We start from the raw sequence: 12,935 nt of genomic DNA on the forward strand, positions 1-12,935 counted from the left end.
AAAAGATAAACATCGCTTGAGAGTTTCTTTGGAAGAGGTGGTAGGGGACACAAAAGGCCTAATGATGATGATAACGCAGAGACAGCTGAGGCCAAGACTGCAAAAAAAAAAGAAAGCTTCCTTCAACAGAAAGTACAAAGAGTCGTACATAAAATATGGCTTTATTGTGACCGGTGACTCACATGCTCCAAGCCCCCTGTGTGTGATATGTGGAGACAAGCTGTCTAATGAGGCAATGAAGCCCTCAAAACTGCTTCAGCACCTTCAGTCCGAGCACCCTGCACTTAAAGACAAAAGCGTTGAGTTTTTTGAGCGGAAAAAACGCGAACAAGCGGGACAGAAGCAAGTGCTGAGAGCCACCACCTCCACAAATGCTGCTGCTCTGAGAGCATCGTACTTAGTGGCTAGCCGTATTGCTAAGGCTAAGAAGCCTTTCACTGTTGGTGAAGAATTGATTCTGCCTGCTGCCAAGGACATGTGCTGTGAACTGTTGGGAGAAGCTACAGCTAACAAGATGGCACAGGCTTCTCTTTCAACTACCACAGTTTCAAGGAGAATCGATGACATAGCGGAGGACATCGAAGCACAGCTGTTGGAACGGCTTAACGAGTCACCATGGTATGCTATGCAGGTCGCCGAATCTACCGATGTCGACAACAAGGCAGTACTGCTGGTTTATGTGCGATATATATTTCAAGACGATGTGCACGAGGATATGTTGTGTGCACTGCTGCTGCCAACTAACACAACTGGGGCAGAGCTATTCAAGTCTTTGAATGACTACATGTCAGGCAAACTGGACTGGTCATTCTGTGTTGGAATATGCACAGACAGGGCTGCAGCTATGACCGGACTGTCTGGTTTCACTACCTGAGTCAAAGAGGCTGCTCCTGAATGCCAGTCTACACACTGTGTCATACACAGGGAAATGCTGGCTAGCCGGAAAATGTCACCTGATCTTAACAGCGTATTGAGTGACGTTGAAGTTATCAATCACATCAAAGTAAAAGCCCTTAACTCACGTCTGTTTGAGCAGCTTTGCAAGGAAATGGATGCAGAGCACAAACGCCTTCTCTTGCACACTGACGTCAGGTGGCTATCAAGGGGGGGGAGCCCTGGCCAGGGTTTTTGAGTTAAGGGAGCAGCTACAGAGATTTCCTTCAGGAAAAAAGTCACCACTGGCAGCACACTTCAGTGACGAGGAGTGGATGGCAAAACTCACTTATCTGTGTGACATCTTCAGCCTGCTCAATGAACTCAATTTGTCACTTCAGGGCAGAATGAGAACTGTCTTCAAGTTGGCAGATAAAGTGTCTGCTTTCAAAGCCAAACTGAAACTGTGGGGATGGTGAGTGGACAGGGGCATATCTGACATGTTCCCAACATTAGCTGGGATTTTGGGAGAGACTGAGGCTGCACTGTCCTTCTCACAGCTGGTGCGCGATCATCTATCTTCGCTGTCAACAGAATTCCAAAGTTACTTCCCAACCTCAAGTGACCCAAGGCATGCAAAGGAATGGGTCCGTGGCCCATTTCTGGATGTCCCCAGTGAATCATCCGTGTCAGCGCGGGAAGGAGATCAACCCCTCGAGCTTGCAACTGACGGTGGGCTAAAAAGTCTGTTTGACATAACATCTCCGCCGGCATTCTGGATCAAAGTCAAGGCTGAATATCCTGAGATAGCCACGAAAGCACTGAAAACGTTGCTTCCATTTCCAAAATCATATCTCTGAACCCCCTTCGAGTATCACTGTCTCCCATTACCACTCGATGGGACCGTCTTGTTGCAGGGAAACAAGCCCAGGGCTCCCATTAATTTAGTGATATTGGTGTGTTGCAATGATTTTAAATTTTAATACAAGGAAAATCTGCGCTGTGTGTTTAATATCCAAACGTTACTCAAAATGTTATGATGCTATTGCCTTATAACCATATAACCATATAACAATTACAGCACGGAAACAGGCCATCTCGGCCCTTCTAGTCCGTGCCGATCTCCTACTCTCACCTAGTCCCACCGACCTGCACTCGGTCCATAACCCTCCATTCCCTTCCTGTCCATATATCTATCCAATTTAACTTTAAACGACAACATCGAACCTGCACCAACCACTTTTGCTGGAAGCTCATTCCACACAACCACCACTCTCTGAGTAAAGAAGTTCCCCCTCATGTTACCCCTAAACTTTTGCCCTTTAACTCTCAACTCAAGTCCTCTTGTTTGAATATCCCTCACTCTCAATGGAAAAAGCCTATCCACGTCAACACTATCAATCCCCCTCATAATTTTAAATACCCCTATCAAGTCCCCTCTCAACCTTCTATGCTCCAAAGAATAAAGACCTAACTTGTTCAATCTTTCTCTGTAACTTAGGTGATGAAACCCAGGCAACATTTTAGTAAACCTCCTCTGTACTCTCTCAATTTTATTTACATCATTCCTATAATTTGGTGACCAGAACTGTACACAATACTCCAAATTTGGCTTTACCAGTGCCTTATACACTTTCAACATTACACCCCAACTCCTATTCTCAATGCTCTGATTCATAAAGGCCAGCATACCAAAAGCTTTCTTCACCACCCTATCCACATGAGATTCCACCTTCAGGGAACTATCCACCATTATTCCTAGATCCCTCTGTTCTACTGAATTCTTCAATGCCCTACCATTTACCATGTATGTCCTATTTTGATTACTCCTACCAAAATGTAGCACCTCACATTTTTCAGCATTAAACTCCATCTGCCATCTTTCATCCCACTCTTCTAACTGGCCTAAATCTCTCTGCAAGCTTTGAAAACCTACTTCATTATCCACAACGCCACCTATCTTAGTATCATCCGCATACTTACTAATCCAATTTACCACCCCATCATCCAGATCATTAATATATATGACAAACAACATTGGACTCAGTGCAGATCCTTGAGGCACACCGCTACACACTGTCCTCCAATCTGACACAGTTATCTACCACTACTGTCTGGCGTCTCCCATCCAGCCACTGCTGAATCCATTTTACTACTTCGATATTAACGCCTAACGATTGAACCTTCCTAACTAATCTTCTGTGTGGAACCTTGTCAAAGGCCTTACTGAAGTCCATATAGACAACATCCACCGCTTTACCCTCGTCAACTTTCCTAGTAACCTCATCAAAAAATTCAATAAGATTTGTCAAACATGACCTTCCACGCACAAATCCATGTTGACTGTTCCTAATCAGACCCTGTCTATCCAGATAATTATATATACCATCTCCAAGAATACTTTCCATCAATTTACAGACCACTGACGTCAAACTCGCAGGCCGATAATTGCTAGGTTTACTCTTAGAACCTTTTTTAAACAATGGAACCACATGAGCAATACGCCAATCCTCCGGCACCATCCCCATTTCTAATGATGTTTGAAATATTTCTGTCAGAGCCCCTGCTATTTCCACACTAACTTCCCTCAAGGTCCGAGGGAATATCTTGTCCGGACCCGGAGACTTATCCTCTTTTATATTCCTCTTCTTTAATCGTCATACTACCTTTCTTGTTCCCTTTACCTTACACAATTCAGTATCCTTCCCCTTAGTGAATACCAAAGAAAAGAAATTGTTCAAAATCTCCCCCATCTCTTTTGGCTCCGCACATAGCCGTCCACTCTGATTCTCTAAGGGACCAATTTTATCCCTCACTATCCTTTTGCTATTTATATAACTGTAGAAACACTTTGGATTTATTTTCACCTTACTTGCTAAAGCTGCCTCGTATCTTTTAGCTTTTCTAATTTCTTTCTTAAGATTCTTTTTACATTCTTTATATTCCTCGAGCACCTCATTAACTCCAAGCTGCCTATATTTATTGTAAATCCCTCTCTTTTTCCAAACCAAGTTTCCTATATCCCTTGAAAACCATGGCTCTCGCAAACTTTTAACCTTTCCTTTCAACCTAACAGGAACATAAAGATCCTGTAGCCTCAAAATTTCTCCTTTAAATGACTTCCATTTCTCTATTACATCCTTCCCATAAAACAAACTGTCCCAATCCACTCCTTCTAAATCCTTTCGCATCTCCTCAAAGTTAGCCTTTCTCCAATCAAAAATCTCAACCCTGGGTCCAGTCCTATCCTTCTCCAAAATTATATTGAAACTAATGGTGAAACTCATATTGTGATCACTGGACCCAAAGTGCTCCCCAACACATACCTCCGTCACCTGTCCTATCTCATTCCCTAAAAGGAGATCCAACACTGCCCCTTCCCTAGTTGGTACCTCTATGTATTGCTGCAAAAACCTATCTTGCACACATTTGACAAACTCCAAACTATCCAGCCCTTTTAAAGAATGGGCGTCCCAGTCTATGTGTGGAAAATTAAAATCTCCCACAATCACAACCTTGTGCTTACTACGAATATCTGGTATCTCCTTACAAATTTGCTCCTCCATTTCTCGGTCCCTATTAGGTGGTCTATAATACACCAATACACCCCTATAAGCGTCACAACACCTTTCCTATTCCTCAATTCCACCCAAATAGCCTCCCTAGACGAGACACTAATCTATTCTGCCAGAGCACTGCTGTTATATAATCTCCGACAAGCAATGCAACACCTCCTCCTCTTGCCCCTCCTATTCTATCACACCGGAAGCAACGAAATCCTGGAATATTCAGTTGCCAATCACACCCCTCCTGCAACCACGTTTCACTAATAGCTACAACATCATATTTCCAGATATCAATCCATGCTCTAAGCTCATCCATCTTTCTTACAATGCTCCTAGCATTAAAATAGATGCATTTAAGAAACTCTCCACCTCTTACTCCTTTTTTATTCTTAATGGAGCAAACAACTTTGTTATCTTTTTCTTCCTTGTCCCCTACATCTTTGGTCTGAGTGCGCCTGATCTCTGTCCCCTGCCTATCCTCCCTCACACACTGTCTACTAGCTTTCTCTATTTGTGAACTAACCTCCTCTCTCCTAGTCTCTTTAATTTGATTCCCACCCCGCAACCATTCTAGTTTAAAGTCACCTCAGTCGCCCTCGCAAATCTCCCCGCCAGGATATTGGTCCCCCTCGGATTCGTCCTTTTTGTACAGGTCATACCTGCGCCAAAAGAGGTCCCAATGACCCAAAAACTTGAATCCCTGCCCCCTGCTCCAATCCCTCAGCCACGCATTTCTCCTCCACCTCATTGCATTCCTACTCACATTGCCGCATAGCACAGGCAGTAATCCTGAGATTACTACCTTTGCGGTCCTTTTTCTCAACTCCCTTCCTAACTCCCTATATTCTCCTTTCAGGACCTCCCCCTTTTCCTACCTATGTCATTGGTACCTATATGTACCACGACCTCTGGCTTCTCTCCCTCCCACTTCAGGATATCTTGGACACGATCAGAGATATCCCAGACCCTGGCACCAGAGAGGCAAACTACCATCTGGGTCTCCAGACTGCGTCCACAGAATCGCCTATCTGACCCCCTTACTATCAAGCCCCCTATGACTATTGCCCTCCTCTTCCTTTCCCTACCCTTCTGAGCTACAGGGCCGGACTCTGCGCCGGAGGCATGGCCACTGTTGCTTCCCCCAGGTAAGCTGCACGCCCCCCTCCCCAACAGTACTCAAACAGGAGTACCTATTGTCAAGGGGCACAGCCACTGGGGTACTCTCTGTTACCTGACTCTTCCTCTTCCCCCTCCTAGCCGTGACCCACTTAACTGCCTTCCGTGGCCTCGGTGTGACCACCTGCCTGTAACTCCTCTCTATCAACTCCTCACTCTCCCTGACAAGACGAAGGTCATCGAGCTGCAGCTCCAGTTCCCTAACGCGGTCTCTTAGGAGCTGCATCTTGACGCACCTGGCGCAGATGTGGACGTCCGGGAGGCTGGGAGACTCCACGACCTCCCACATCTGGCACCGAGAACAACAAGCTGCCCTCACATTCATACTTCCCCTCTCCTCAAATAACAACAAAAAATGAAACCAAACCCTCTTCGCCTCGCCCATTTCTGCCTAAGCCCGTTGAGCCGAAGCCCTTAAGCCTTCACTCTGCTCCTGGCTCACTCCGCCGTGCACAAACTCCACTGCCCGCTGTATAAGTCTCGGTTCCTTTTAAATCTTCCGCGCTTTACTGCCCGACGTCACACACCTGTGCAGTCCCGCCTCTCTGAACGCCGATGAAAAAAAAACGAAACATTCAAAAATGGCTTCCTCTGCACTCCCACTCCGATTCTCAGACTTCCTTCTCCGAATTACACCCGAATCAGGATTTCTGTCCTTTTAAATCTTCCGCGCTTTAGTGCCCGACATCGCACGCCTTTATAAGTCATTATAAATGACTAATAACTGACTTATCACTATATTCATGTGAGGAAAATATGCGCTGTGTGTTTAATATTAAATTCGTTAAATTAAACCCTTTTAGAAACAAAATTGAGTGTATTAGCCACTTATAAGTGACTTGGAATTGACTTATCACCTATATTCTGGTTGTGATTAACACACCCCCCGCCCACCCCCCCATCGGCCAGTCTGCAAGAAAATTGTCAATATTAAACTGGTCCACGGTGCAGAAAAGGTTGGGGACCTCTGGTCTGGTGGAAGAAGCTGTCCCGGAGCCTGTTGGTCCTGGTTTTTATGCTACGGTACCGCTTCCAGATGGTAGAAGCTGGAACAGTTTGTAGTTGGGGTGACTCATGTCCCCAAAGATTTTTCAGACCCTTTTTACACACCTGTCTCTGTAAATGTCCTGTATAGTGGAAAGTTCACATCTACAAATGCGCTGGGCTGTCCGCACCACACTCTGCAGAGTCCTGCGATTGAAGGAATTACAGTTCCCTTACCAGGCAGTAATGCAGCCAGGCAGGATGCTCTTAATTGTGCTCCTGTAGAAAGTACTTGGGATCTGGGGACTCGTGCCAAGCTTGCTCAACCATCTGAGGTGAAAAAGGTGCTGTTGTGCATTTTTCACCCCACAGATGGTATGTACAGACGCCAAAATAGTCAGAGTCTATCCCAACCAGAAACCCTGGATCAACAGTTCCATGCATGCTGCACTAACCGAGCAAGACAGAGCTTAGATTGCTGGTAACCAACAGGAACTCAAGAAATGCAGCTACAATTTACACAAGGTCATCAAGGAAGCGAAACAATAATACAGGGACAAGATCCAGACACAACTCTCCACCAACAACACACACAGCTGATGACATGGTCTGCACACCATCACAGACTTCAAAGCTAAGCACAGTGGTGCTGCCAATATCACTGGTCCTCGCCCAGATGAGCTAAGTCTTTTTTAAGCTCGGATCGATGTCACCAACACTGAGCCCCCGAGGAGAGCCGCTGAAGCGACCTGTACCTTAGTCATCTCTGAGGCTGAAGTATGCAGGTGTTTCCAATGAGTGGACAGTCGCAAGGCTGTGGGATGAGATGGCATCCCAGGGTGGGTGCTCAGGATGTGCGCAGCACAACTGGCAGGTGTGTTTACAGACATTTTTAATCTGTCCCTCTCCCAGCGTAGAGTACCCTTCTGCTTCAAAACATCCATCATTGTTTTGGTACATAAAAAGAATAAGGTAACATGTCTGAATGACTGGCATCCTATCGCACTCACCTCAGTAATAAGCAAATGCTTTAATAGAACATAGAATAGTACAACACATTGCAGGCCCTTCGGCCCACAATGTTGTGCCGACCCTCAAACCCTGCCTCCCATATAACCCCCCACCTTAAATTCCTCCATATACCTGTCTAGTAGTCTCTCAAACTTCACTAGTGTCTCTGCCTCCACCACTGACTCAGGCAGTGCATTCCACGCACCAACCACTCTCTGAGTAAAAAAATTTCCTCTAATATCCCCCTTGAACTTCCCACCCCTTACCTTAAAGCCAAGTCCCCTTGTATTGAACAGTGGTGCCCTGAGGAAGAGGCACTGGCTATCCACTCTATCTATTCCTCTTACTATATTGTACACCTCTATCATGTCTCCTCTCATCCTCCTCCTCTCCAAAGAGCAAAGCCCTAGCTCCCTTAATCTCTGATCATAATGCATACTTTCTAAACCAGGCAGCATCCTGGTAAATCTCCTCTGTACCCTTTCCAATGCTTCCACATCCTTCCTATAGTGAGGCGACCAGAACTGGACACAATACTCCAAGTGTGGCCTAACCAGAGTTTTATAGAGCTGCATCATTACATCGCGACTCTTAAACTCTATCCCTCAATTTATGAAAGCTAACACCCCATAAGCTTTCTTAACTACCCTATCTTCCTGTGAGACAACTTTCAGGGATCTGTGGACATGTACCCCGATATCCCTCTGCTCCTCCACACTTCCAAATATCCTGCCATTTACTTTGTACTCTGCCTTGGAGTTTGTCCTTCCAAAGTGTACCACCTCACACTTCTCCAGGTTGAACTCCATCTGCCACTTCTCAGCCCACTTCTGCATCCTATCAATGTCCCTCTGCAATCTTCGACAATCCTCTGCACTATCTACAACACCACCAACCTTTGTGTCATCTGCAATCTTGCCAACCCACCCTTCTACCCCCACATCCAGGTCGTTAATAAAAATCACGAAAAGTAGAGGTCCCAGAACAGATCCTTGTGGGACACCACTAGTCACAATCCTCCAAACTGAATGTACTCCCTCCACCACGACCCTCTGCCTTCTCCAGGCAAGCCAATTTTGAATGCACCTGTCCAAACTTCCCTGGATCCCATGCCTTCTGACTTTCTGAATAAGCCTATCATGTGGAACCTTGTCAAATGCCTTACTAAAATCCATATAGATCACATCCACTGCACTACCCTCATCTATATGCCTGGTCACCTCCGCAAAGAACTCTATCAGGCTTGTTCAACACGATCTGCCCTTCACAAAGCCATGCTGACTGTCCCTGATCAAGCCATGATTCTCCAAATGCCCATAGATCCTATCTCTAAGAATCTTTTCCAACAGTTTTCCCACCACAGACGTAAGGCTCACTGGTCTATAATTACCCGGACTATCCCTACTGCCTTTTTTGAGCAAGGGGACAACATTCGCCTCCCTCCAATCCTCCAGTACCATTCCCGTAGACAACGAGGACATAAAGATCCTAGCCAGAGGCTCAGCAATCTCTTCCCTCACCTCATGGAGCAGCCTGGGGAATATTCTGTCAGGCCCCGGGGACTTATCCGTCCTAATGTATTTTAACAACTCCAACACCTCCTCTCCCTTAATGCGCCAGAACATCAACCTCACTCATATTGTCCTCACCATCATCAAGTTCCCTCTCATTGGTGAATACCAAAGAGAAGTATTCATTGAAGACCTCGCTCACTTCCACAGCCTCCAGGCACATCTTCCCACCTTTATCTCTAATCAGTCCTACCTTCACTCCTGTCATCCTTTTTTTCTTCACATAATTGAAGAATGCCTTGGAGTTTTCCTTTACCCTACTCGCCAAGGCCTTCTCGTGCCTCCTTCTTGCTCTCCTCAGCCCCTTCTTAAGCTCCTTCCTTACTTCCCTATATTCCTCAATAGACCCATCTAATCCTTGCTTCCTAAACCTCATGTAGATTTTGAACCTGACTAGATTTTCCACCTCACTTGTCACCCATGGTTCCTTCACCCTACCATTCTTTATCTTCCTCAACAGGACAAATTTATCCCTAACATCCTGCAAGAGATCTCTAAACATTGACCACATGTCCATAATACATTTCCCTGCAAAAACATCATCCCAATTCACACCCGCAAGTCTAGCCTTTATAGCCTCATAATTTGCTCTTCCCAATTAAAAATTTTCCTGTCCTCTCTGATTCTATCCTTTTCCATGATAATGCTAAAGGCCAGGGAGCGGTGGTCACTGTCCCCCCAGGTGCTCACCCACTGAGAGATCTGTGACCTGGCCTGGTTCATTACCTAGTACTAGATCTAGTATGGCATTCCCCCTAGTCGGCCTGTTAACATACTGTGACAAGAATCTGTTCTGGACACACTTAACAAACTCTGCCCCCTCTAAGCCCTTGGAACTAATTAGGTGCCAATCAATATTAGGGAAGTTAAAGTCACCCATGATAACAACCCTGTTATTTTTGCACCTTTCCAAAATCTGCCTCCCAATCTGCTCCTCTGTATCTCTGCTGCTACCAGGGGGTCTATAGAATACCCCCAAAAGAGTAACTGCTTCCGTCCTGTTCCTGACTTCCACCCATACTGACTCAGAAGAGGATCCTGCTACATTACCCACCCTTTCTGTAGCTGTAATAGTATCCCTGACCAGTAATGCCACCCCTCCTCCCCTTTTCCCCCCTCTCTATCCCTTTTAAAGCACTGAAATCCAGGAATATTGAGAATCCATTCCTGCCCTGGTGCCAACCAAGTCTCTGTAATGGCCACTACATCATAATTCCATGTATGTATCCAAGCTCTCAGTTCATCACCTTTGTTCCTGATGCTTCTTGCATTGAGGTACACACACTTTAGCCCTTCTACCTTACTACCTTTACACCATTTATTCTGCTTCTCTTTCCTCAAAGCCTCTCTATATGTTAGATCTGGCTTTACTCCATGCACTTCTTTCACTGCTCTATTGCTCCGGGTCCCAACCCCTTGTAAGTTAGCTTAAACCCTCCCGAACCATGCTAGCAAAACCTACCTGCAAGGATATTGCTCCCCCTCGAGTTCAGGTGCAACCCATCCAATCTGTACAGGTCCCACCTTCCCCAGAAGAGATCCCAATGATCCAAAAATCTAAAACCCTGCTCCCTGCACTAACTCCTCAGCCATGCATTCAACTGCCATCTCCACAATTCTTACCATCGCTGTCACGTAGCACTGGCAGCAATCCTGAGAACGCCACCCTTGAGGTCCTGTTCTTCAGCCTTCTGCCTAGTTCCCGAAACTCACACTTCAGGACCTCATCCCTCTTCCTGCCTATGTTGATGGTACCAACATGTATCACGACTTCTGGTTGCTTTCCCTCTCGTACCAGGATATCGTGCACCCGGTCAGAGACATCCCAGACCCTGGCACCCGGGAGGCAACAAACCATGCGGGTGTCCTCCTCACGTCCACAAAATCTCCTGTCTGCTCCCCTGACTATAGAGTCTCCAATGACGACTGCTCTTCTCTTCTCCGTCCTACCCTTCTGCACCACCAGGTCAGACTCAGTGCAGGAGGCCCTGCCACCGTGGCACACACCTGGTCGGTCATCCCCGCCAACAGTATCCAGGACGGTAAACTTATTATTTAGTGGAATGGCTACAGGGGTGCTCTGCACTACCTGTCTGCTCACCTTCACTTCCCCCCTCTGACTGTTACCCAACGACCTGCTTCCGACAGCCTAGGTGTGACTACCTCCCTGTAGCTCTCATGTATGACTGCCTCATTCTCCCTTATTAGTCGAAGGTCATCCAGCTGCTGCTCCAGATTCCTTACATGGTCTTCCAGATCGCCCAGCCGTATGCTCTTCTGGCAGGTGTGACTCTGCGAGAGAGGGGAGTTCCCCCAAGACTGCTACATCTCACATGAGAGGCACATCACCGTCTCAGGAGGCATTGTAAAGACTAACTGCGAGCAAGCTCGTCCTCCGCCTCTTCTCGTCGAAGCCTCTCGAGTCAAAGCCTCAAAACTCCACTGCTTCACTGGCCCACTCACTCACTGGCCGCTTTGAGAGGCTGGTCATGGACTACACCTGCAGCATGCTGCCACCTACACTGGACCCCCTACAATTTGCCTACTGACACAACCGACTGACAGATGATGCAATAACCACAGTTCTACACACCGTCCTTCCACATCTGGAGAAGAAGGATACTTGTGTGAGAATGCTATTTTTGGACTATAGTTCAGCATTCAACACCATAATTCCCTCCAATATAACTTCCTACAAGGATAGATCCAGTAGTATAAATAGCAACTCCTGTGTGAGCTTAATGCCTTTTATAGACACTTTGATAGGGCAAACAATGACGCATCTAAAGAGCCCCGACATACCTCGATGACCTTGTTAGTATTTCATTCTCTGTGACCAATGCCTAGGCATCCTTCAAAAGGATAAATCTACGAAAGGCATCTGATCCAGACAGCATACCTAGCTGACTACTCAAAATATGTGCAGACTAACTGGCTGAATTATTCAATCTCTTACTCCTGTGCTCTGAGGTTACCACCTGCTTCAGAAAGGTATCGTTGGTACTCAAGAAGGCTGTGGTGACCTGCCTCTGTCTGGTGGCACCTACTTTTAACTATAATGAAATGCTTTGAGAGATAGGTTAATGCCCAAAACAACTCTTGCCTTGAAGATGATCTAGACGTGATCCAGTTTGTCTCCTGCCAAAACAGGTCAACAGCAGATGTGATTTCTCTAATGCTCTGAACCATCTGGACATCAGGAATTCATATGTCAGGCTTCTGTTATCGACTATAGCCCAGTATCTGTCACATGTACATTGAAACATACAGTGAAATGTATCAAATCAAATCAGTGATAAATGTGCTGGGCAGCCCCCAGGTGTTGCCATGCTTCCAGCGCCAACATAGCATGCCACAACTCACTAACCCTAACCGTACATAATTTTGGAATGTGGGAGGAAACCAGAGCACCCAGAGGAAACTCACATAGTCACGGGGAGGATGTACATACTTAATGACAGCAGAGGGAATTGAACCTGATCTTACTGCTGGTGGCACCTGTTACACTAACATGTTGCCCTGCTTAGTCCCATGATCTACTCTATATATGCACTAGACTGTGTGGCTAACTACATCTCCAATGCCTTCTTTAAATTTGCCAATGTGAAAATTGAAGAAGGTAATGAAGGAATCATAGGTGGTAATGAGGCAGCTTTCTGGAGCAAAATAGAGCACCCTGTTGAGAGGTGCTGTAACAACAGCCTCTCACTCAATGTCAGCAAGATTAAAGAGCTGATTGTTCACTTCAGGAAAG

The 12,935-nt window shown here is 46.2% G+C and overlaps 1 protein-coding gene across 5 annotated transcripts in view; it reads left to right on the forward strand.

Annotated features, from left to right (window-relative positions):
• Positions 1 to 12,935, forward strand: part of LOC140201773 (gephyrin) — a 667,155-nt gene that overhangs the window by 379,175 nt on the left and 275,045 nt on the right. The window lies entirely within an intron of this gene.

This window comes from Mobula birostris, chromosome 1 (genome assembly GCF_030028105.1).
Source record: "Mobula birostris isolate sMobBir1 chromosome 1, sMobBir1.hap1, whole genome shotgun sequence".
In the NCBI taxonomy this organism is placed as follows: Eukaryota; Metazoa; Chordata; class Chondrichthyes; order Myliobatiformes; family Myliobatidae; genus Mobula; species Mobula birostris.